This window comes from Haematobia irritans, chromosome 1 (genome assembly GCF_050003625.1).
Source record: "Haematobia irritans isolate KBUSLIRL chromosome 1, ASM5000362v1, whole genome shotgun sequence".
Classification (NCBI taxonomy): Eukaryota; Metazoa; Arthropoda; class Insecta; order Diptera; family Muscidae; genus Haematobia; species Haematobia irritans.
In genome coordinates, this window is record NC_134397.1 from 37,738,660 (window position 1) to 37,747,640 (window position 8,981).

Genomic DNA, 8,981 nt, shown 5'->3' on the forward strand with positions numbered 1-8,981 from the left:
TGAAATTTGACTTATCATAAGATGAGTTCAACAAATTTATGTAAGAATTGGAATATAAGGAAACGGATGAGGATGTAAGCAACGAAAGTTAGTTGTAGTCACAAATTAAGTGAGGATATTTCGGAACTACTGGAATTAATGCAAATACTTTCTAGGTATTCGTTCCGCAAATACGTTACATATAGCCTCAATTTCGTTCCTCCGAACAGAAACCTCATCTTTCAGTGTATAGGTCTTAACTGCAGTATCGTTTCCAAATATATACTTGACGTGGTCTTAATAAACCAATTTCCGCCTAGACAACATGTCTTTGTCGAATATCCATATTTGTTAAGACCCTACATGTTCAAAAGGCTTACTAATAGGTCCTCTAAAATATTCGAAATTGTTCATGTTGTCGAATCTTTATTTGTAGTCCGATATGTTAAATAGGATCTGGGAATATTGACAAATGTATGGAAGAGGGATTGAATCTGAGTAGGATACAAACTGACGAATTTATTAAAGATACGGAGGTCATAGCAAATGGGGAAGATCTTTAAATGGATTGAGCGTACAAAAGGCGGTATACTTTTAACCGAAATAAAACTATGGAAATTCCTCCTCTTTCCAACCATGGACTGGGTTAATCCATGGTGTAAGACTGTCAGAACATTGTGATGCCCCTGGAGGGAAACTTCTTATTAATGAGTGCAGTCCGATATTTAGGTTACGTTATGTAGCCCGTTATTAGAAGCTCAATTAGACTATTCAGTCCATTGTGATACCACAGTGGTGAACTTCTCTCTTATGTGAGGGACCATGTTTTTATAGCCTAGTCCGAAAGGCGTCTCACATTGCGGTGAAACCACTTAGGGAAAGAAGCTTTAAAACATTCCGAAATATCACCACCGTTAGTGAGAAGAAATAACTATTGGGGAAAACTTTAAAGTGTTCGGCAGAAACTAGGATTGAACCCATGGTCACGCAGCCCTAGCTACGCCATTATCTAGGGGACTCATAATATACTATATATTTATATATAATATACTATATATTATTTACTGGTAACGAAATCTATTGCAGGGTGGAGGATAGGGAAAATAACTCGACTTTTCAACCTAGGGGCTATCGTAACACAATATAACAATAGATCATAGCAGAAAGTTCGGCTAGTCTGTAATTTTGTCAAAATTTTTTTGCAATAGAAAATTTTCTCAATTTTTTTTTTTGCAATAGAAAATATTCTCAAAATTTTATTTTTACATAAAAAACTTTTCTTAAAATTTATTTTCTATAGAAAATTTTGTCAAAATTTTATTTCTGTAAATATTATATTTCTACAAAAAATGTTGTCAAAATTTTATTTTATAGAAAATTATGTCGAAAGTTTATTTTTATAGAAAATTTTGTCAAAATTGTATTTTTATCATTATTAAGTTTTTATAGAAGATTTTTACAAATTTTATTGTTGAAAAAATTTTCTCAAATTTTTTCAAAATATATAATATATTTACTTTTATAGAAATTTTTGTCAAAATTTTATTTCTATAGAAAATTTTGTCAAAATTTTATTTCTATACAAAATTTTCGCAAAGTTTTATTTCTATATATTTGTAAAAATTTTATTTTTTTGAAAATTTTGTCAACATTTTACTTTTATAAAAAATTTTGTCAACATTTTATTTTAATCGAATATTTTCTCAAAATTTTATTTTTATAGAAAATTTTGCCAAAGTTTTATTTTTATAAAAAATTTTGTCAAAATTTTATTTCTATAGAAAAAGAAAAAGAAAATTTATTTCTATAGAAAATGTTGTCAAAATTTTATATCTATAGAAAATTTTGTCAACAATTTATTTCTATAGAAAATTTTGTCAAATTTTTCTTTTGTATATTTTTGCAATAGAAAATTTCTATAGAAAATGCTCTCAAAATCTTATTTCTATAAAAAAAAAAAAAAAACTTTTCTTAAAATTTAATTTCTATAGAAAATTTTGTCAAAATTTTATTTCTATAGAATATTATATTTCTACAAAAAATGTTGTCAAATTTTTAGTTTATAGAAATTTATGTAGAAATTTTATTTTTATAGAAAAATTTGTCAAAATTTTATTTTTAAAGAAAATTTTGTTAAAATTGTATTTTTGTTGAAAATTTTGTCAAAATTGTATTTTTGTTGAAAATTTTGACTAAATTTTATTTTTAAAGAAAATTTTGTCAAAAGTGTATTTTTGTTGAAAATTTTGTCTAAATTTTATTTTTATAGAAAATTTTATCAACATTAAGTTTTTATGGAAGATTTTTTCCAAATTTTATTTTTTAAGAAAATTTTCTCAAATTTTATTTTTATAGAAAATTTTCTAAAAATATAGAAAATTTTTATTTTTATAGAAATTTTTGTCAAAATTTTATTTCTATAGAAAATTTTGTCAAAATTTTATTTCTATAGAAAATTTTGTCAAAATTTTATTTCTATACAAAATTTTGTCAAAATTTTATTTCTATACAAAATTTTGTCAAAATTTTATTTCTATACAAAATTTTGTCAAAATTTTATTTCTATAGAAAATATTGTCAAAATTTTATTTCTATAGAAAATTTTGTCAAAATGTTATTTCTATACAAAATTTTGTCAAAATTGTATTTTGATTGAAAATTTTGTCTAAATTTTATTTTTATAGAAAATTTTATCAACATTAAGTTTTTATGAAAGATTTTTTCCAAATTTTATTTTTGAAGAAAATTTTCTCAAATTTTATTTTTGTAGAAAATTTTCTAAAAATATAGAATATTTTTATTTTTATAGAAATTTTTGTCAAAATTTTATTTCATTTCATGTTAGCCTGATACCGAAACAGGCAATTGACGTCCAAATGCATTATATCTAATTATACAATTATTTTTCGAGCCCTATGGACAGATATAGATTAGGGAACATGGTTAATAGAGCCATTGAAAAGAAAACGCCAGATACAAATCTATACACGCCTGGACTGTACATGTCTCGGTTCGGGCGAATGAACCTTTCCACAGCCTTTAGTATAGATCTGGCTGGGAGAGATAACTTAATTTTCGGCCCTTTATGCTAACTCCTTATGGAGAAAACATTTGGGAAATTTCCTCTTACAAATTGAATCATCTTTTCTCCCACTGTACATCATCTTTTCATATAACTTATAAGTCCCTTAATCTTATTGTTATTTCGTTTTGTTACATAGTAATGCAACAACACGAAATTTATTTTTAGAAAGCTAATTTGTTAGAATTCACCTAAGTGGTGAACAGTCGAACAATGCTTTTTGTTTCTACAGTCAACTACAACATGTGACAATTTACAGAAACTGGTTTCCAGGTTACAACAACAATTCTAACGTGTACATTAGTCGTGTTTTTCCTAGTTTTACGACGGGCTCATCGTCAATTGCCTGTTTCGGTATCAGGCTAACATGAAATATAATAAGCAACGATGAGCCCGTCGTAAAACTAGGAAAAGCACGACTAATGTAGGCGTTAGAATTGTTGTTGTATCCTGGAAACCAGTTTCTGTAAATTGTCACATGTTGTAGTTGACTGTAGAAACAATAAGCATTGTTTCTTCGCATAATTTCTACCGCGCAATGGCCTCCAAAAAAAAAATTAAAAAATATAGTGCTTTCCTTTGTTGCATTATATATCTGCCATCCTGTAAATATCAGCTCTGTAGAATCATCATATGGAATAATAATGGAATAATGGAAATACTTTGAACTCAAGAGAGGGGTTTTTATACTATTGGATATGGGCATAACTTTTCCCTCCCTACATCATTTTGGAATATATGACAATTTGGCAAGGGCACAGGCCATGGCTGACGATACAACAGCTTTTTGTCTTCTTCTTGAAGAGAAAGTGACTTCAAATTTTTGATTGTTGGCATTACGGACATGGTCCTACCATCAGGGAAAAGTTAAAAGAATTTAACAAGCACTATTTGCATCTGAGTCATGGTCAGTAAGTTAACCCGTCTTCGAAAGGTTACCCATTACGTTATTGTCAATCATTTTGAAATCACATTTGATTGCAAATCTCGTATAGACAAAATTTCCAAATATGAACCTTTCATATTCAAAACCATCTAATTTTTTTTTTGGATAAGTCAAGTCATCCATCATTATGGAGAATATTATCAACACTCAATATCTGCAAAATGCCATGTGCCCATATCCACTTCATTTTACTATCTTTCTTACATTTTGCTTGCGAAATTTTTTCTTCAATAGATTTTCAATCATCTCGTTGTCAAAACACAAATACACACATTTTTTTTTGGTTTGGTTTGGCATTGAATCTCTTGAAAAGTGCCTTCATCACAATCGAGCCTCTTAAACCCATTGATGGCCTTACAATAACCAAACACACCCCTAAAATATGCAATGATTGATAAGTATTAATGAACATCCTAAAGTATGCTTCAAATTTCACACTTACTCGCAAACATTCTTTTCTTTTAGCTTAAGTGTAGATGGATTTATCCATCTACAACATCGAATCACTTTGGCAAAAAGACCAAAGCTCTGTGGCTTGAAAATCGGTCTATAATCACACAAAGTCGGCCATGCTGTTAACACTTTTCTCCTCAATAGTAAAAGCGATAGAAAGAGAGAGAAAGGATGAAAGTGAACGTATGTCTATATGAAACTGTAAAACTTCGGCCACTTACCTGATGATAATCAACTTGAATGTTTCAAGAGATCCTGATTGAACTCCTGACTTTCTAAGGTTGTGGAGAATTAAAGTGGGTTTTGCAAATTTGCTCAAATATAGCTACTAAGGCAACAATAATAGATTGATGAATTTCGTTTATGTGATGGTCTGACATTGTACAAAGTACAGAGTAAGGGGCATTGATTCTTGGAATCCACTCAATGGGCTTGGCAAAGTATACTGTTTGATTTGCTAGCCACAAAGTATGCCATTAATAAAGGCTATTTCCATAAACCCAAACAAGGTAATATGGGCAAAATAGACAATGCATTTTTAAGAAGCTTCAGAACCGACGACACAAATTACAATCTTTACTCAATAGTCAATTTGATATTCTTTGCTATGGACAACAGAAGAAAACAAGCATAAATATTTCAAAATTCATTTGGACGAAATTTTCAATGGAAGTATTTGCATGTTGACAAAATTTTAAATTCAATTACTAATCCATTTTCAATAACATTTTTCTTGTCGGTCTATTATTCTTTATGTAAGATTGATATATGACTTTGATTATTATACTCAATGAATTTTACTGTCTTCAGGTTTCACTTTACACAGAGTAAAGTATGTTTATTATAAATTACATTGAAATTGATGGAGAAGTTTCAGATATACAAGTGATGTACTACAAAAGTTTTTACAAATTTTAAATGTGTAAAAATTCCATGATAATCATAGAGAACAGGGATGATAAATGATGTTGTCGAAAAAGTTCTAAAAATGTGTTAAAAATTTACTTTCCAAAGCCAAAGGTGCTAAAATTATATAATATCAAATTTAAAGACTACTGTAAAAGTCTACGTATATTCTAAATCTAGTCCGATTTGGATATTTTTTTTTAGATTTTCTAAAAATAATCTTATTTTGCAAAATTTTATTTCTATAGAAAATTTTGCCAAAATTTTATTTCTGCAGAAAATTTTGTAAACATTTTATGTCTATAGAAATTTTTTTTTCAAAATTTTATTTCTATAGAAAATGTTGTCAAAATTTTATTTCTATAGTAAATTTTATCAAAATTTTATTTCTATATAAAATTTTGTCAAAATTTTATTTCTATAGAAAATTTTGTCAACAATTCATTTCTATAGAAAATTTGGTAACTTTATTTCTATAGGCAATTTTGTCAAAATTTTATTTCCATAGAAAATTTTGTCAAAATTGTATTTCAATAGAAAATTTGGTAAATTTATTTCTATAGGAAATTTTGTCAAAATTTTATTTCTATAGAAACTTTTTCAATTTATTTCTATAGGAAATTTTGTCAAAATTTTATTTCCATAGAAAATGTTGTCCCATTTTTATTCTATAGGAAAAATTTTATTCTTATAGAAATATTTGTCAACAATTTACTTCTACACAAAATTAAATTTTATTTATGTAGAAAATTTTGTCAAATTTTTATTTCTGTGGAAAATTTTGTCAAAATTTTATTTTCATAGAAGATTTTGTTAAAAATTTTTTTCTTTAGAAAATTTTTAAAAATTTTATTTCTATAGAAAATTTTGTCAAAATTTTATATCTATAGAAAATTTTGTAAGAATTTTATTCTTATAGAAAATTTTGTCAACAATTTATTTCTATAGAAAATTTTGTCAAAATTTTATTTCTATAGAAAATTTGATAAATTTATTTCTGTAGGAAATTTTGTCAAAATTTTATTTCCATAGAAAATGTTGTCAATATATTTTTTGTCAAAATTTTATTTCTATAGAAACTTTGGTCAATTTATTTCTATAGGAAATTTTGCCAAAATTTTATTCCCATCGAAAATGTTGTCCCATTTTTATACCCACCACCATAGGATGGGGGGTATATTAACTTTGTCATTCCGTTTGTAACACATCGAAATATTGCTCTAAGACCCTATAAAGTATATATATTCTGGGTCGTGGTGAAATTCTGAGTCGATCTGAGCATGTCCGTCCGTCCGTCCGTCCGTCTGTTGAAATCACGCTAACTTCCGAACGAAACAAGCTATCGACTTGAAACTTGGCGCAAGTAGTTGTTATTGATGTAGGTCGGATGGTATTGCAAATGGGCCATATCGGTCCACGTTTACGTATAGCCCCCATATAAACGGACCCCAAAATTTGGCTTGCGAGGCCTCTAAGAGAAGGAAATTTCATGCGATCCGGCTGAAATTTGGTACATGGTGTTAGTATATGGTCTCTAACAACCATGCAAAAATTGGTCCACATCAGTTCATAATTATATATAGCCCCCATATAAACCGATCACCACATTTGACCTCCGGAACCTCTTGGAAGACCAAAATTCATCTGATTCAGTTGAAATTTGGTACGTGGTGTTAATATATGGCCTCAAACTCCCATGCAAAAATTGGTCGATATCGGTCCATAATTATATATAGGCCCCATATAAACCGATCCCCAGATTTGACCTCCAGAGCCCCTTGGAAGAGCAAAATTCTTCCCATTCGGTTGGAATTTGGTACGTGATGTTAGTATATGGTATCCAACAACCATGCAGGAATTGGTTCCTATCAGTCCATTATTATATATAGCTTCCATATAAACCGATCCCCAGATTTGACCACCGGTGCCTTTTGGAGAAGCAAAATTCATCCGATCTGCTTGAAATTTGGTACATTGTGCTAGTATATGGTCGTTAACAACCATGCCTAACTAGGTCCATATCGGTCTATAGTTATATATGACCCTCAGATAAATCGATCCCCAATCACACAAAAATTGGTCCATATCAAGTTCATAATTGTATATAGCCCCCATATAAGCGACCCCCATATTTCAATTCTGGCTCTCTACGTACAAAAAGTCCATATCGATTCGTAATTATTAATAGACAACTATACATAACTTTTTTGTCTAATATATACCATGTATGGACTAAATCACAATTTAGAAAACGATGTTAAGAAGTTTTAAGATACCACAACCCAAGTAATTCGATTGTGGATGACAGTCTTTCGTAGAAGTTTCTACGCAATCCATGGTGGTGGGTACATAAGATTCGGCCTGGCCGAACTTGCGGCCGTATATACTTGTTATTCTATAGGAAATTTTGTCAATTTTTTTTTCTATAGGAAAAATTTTATTCTTATAGAAAATTTTGTCAACAATTTATTTCTATACAAAATTTTGTTAAGATTTTATTTCCATAGAAGATTTTGTCATACTTTTATTGCTTTGACGAAATTTTATTTCTGTAGAAAATTTTGTCAAATTTTTATTTCTATGGAAAATTTTGTCAAAATTTTATTTCCATAGAAGATTTTGTCATACCTTTATTTCTATAGAAAATTTTGACGAAATTTTATTTCTATAGAAAATTTTGTCAAAAGTTTACTTCAATAGAACATTTATGAAGAAGTACCTCTTTGTAAAATCTGGGGATCGGTTTATATGGGGGCTATATATAGAATTATGGACCGATTTCGACCAAGTTTTGCGTGGGTGTTTGAGGCCCTATACACAGAAAAAATTTCCGTAAAATTTAATTTTCTAACGCTAAATTTAACTTATTTATATTGGGAAAAAAATATTTGCTAGTAGTTAAATTTTATTATTTTTTTTTCGAAAATTTCTACAGCTTATTTATTTAAGTCTATGGATTACAATCCTTACAGACTAGCAGAATTAAAAGTAAATTAAATCTAAAGTCGAGTTAAACTTATTAATGAAATCTTACTTTTTTTAAGTATGTCTCAAAAATTTTATGAACTAAACGTGGGTATAAAGTTCAATGACCGTACACAAAAGTTCAATATGAACTAAAGCAAACGAAGATTTTCGTACAATTCCCAAAAATAGTAAGAATTAACTACTGTATGGTTAAAATGGTGATGATTTGGTGCCAATGATTTTCTTCTTTATTTTTACTTCATTTTTATACACTGTGGAACAGGGTATGTCGATATAACCATGTCCGTCCGTCCGTCTGTCTGTGAACACATTGTTGTTATCAAAGTCTAGCTCGCATTTTAAGTCCAATCGCCTTCAAATTTGGCACATGTTCCTAATTTGGGTCAGAATTGAACCCTATTGATTTTGGAAGAAAATTGTTCAGATTTAGATAGCGCTCCCATAAATATATCTTTCGCCCGATATGCACTAATATGGACCCAGCAGCCAGGGTTTTATACCGATTTGCTTGAAATTTTGTACAAACATAACACTTAGTCGTATAGTCAAGTGTGCAAAATTTGATTGAAATCGGTTCAGATTTAGATATAGCTCCCATATATAGCTTTCGCCCGATATGGACTTATA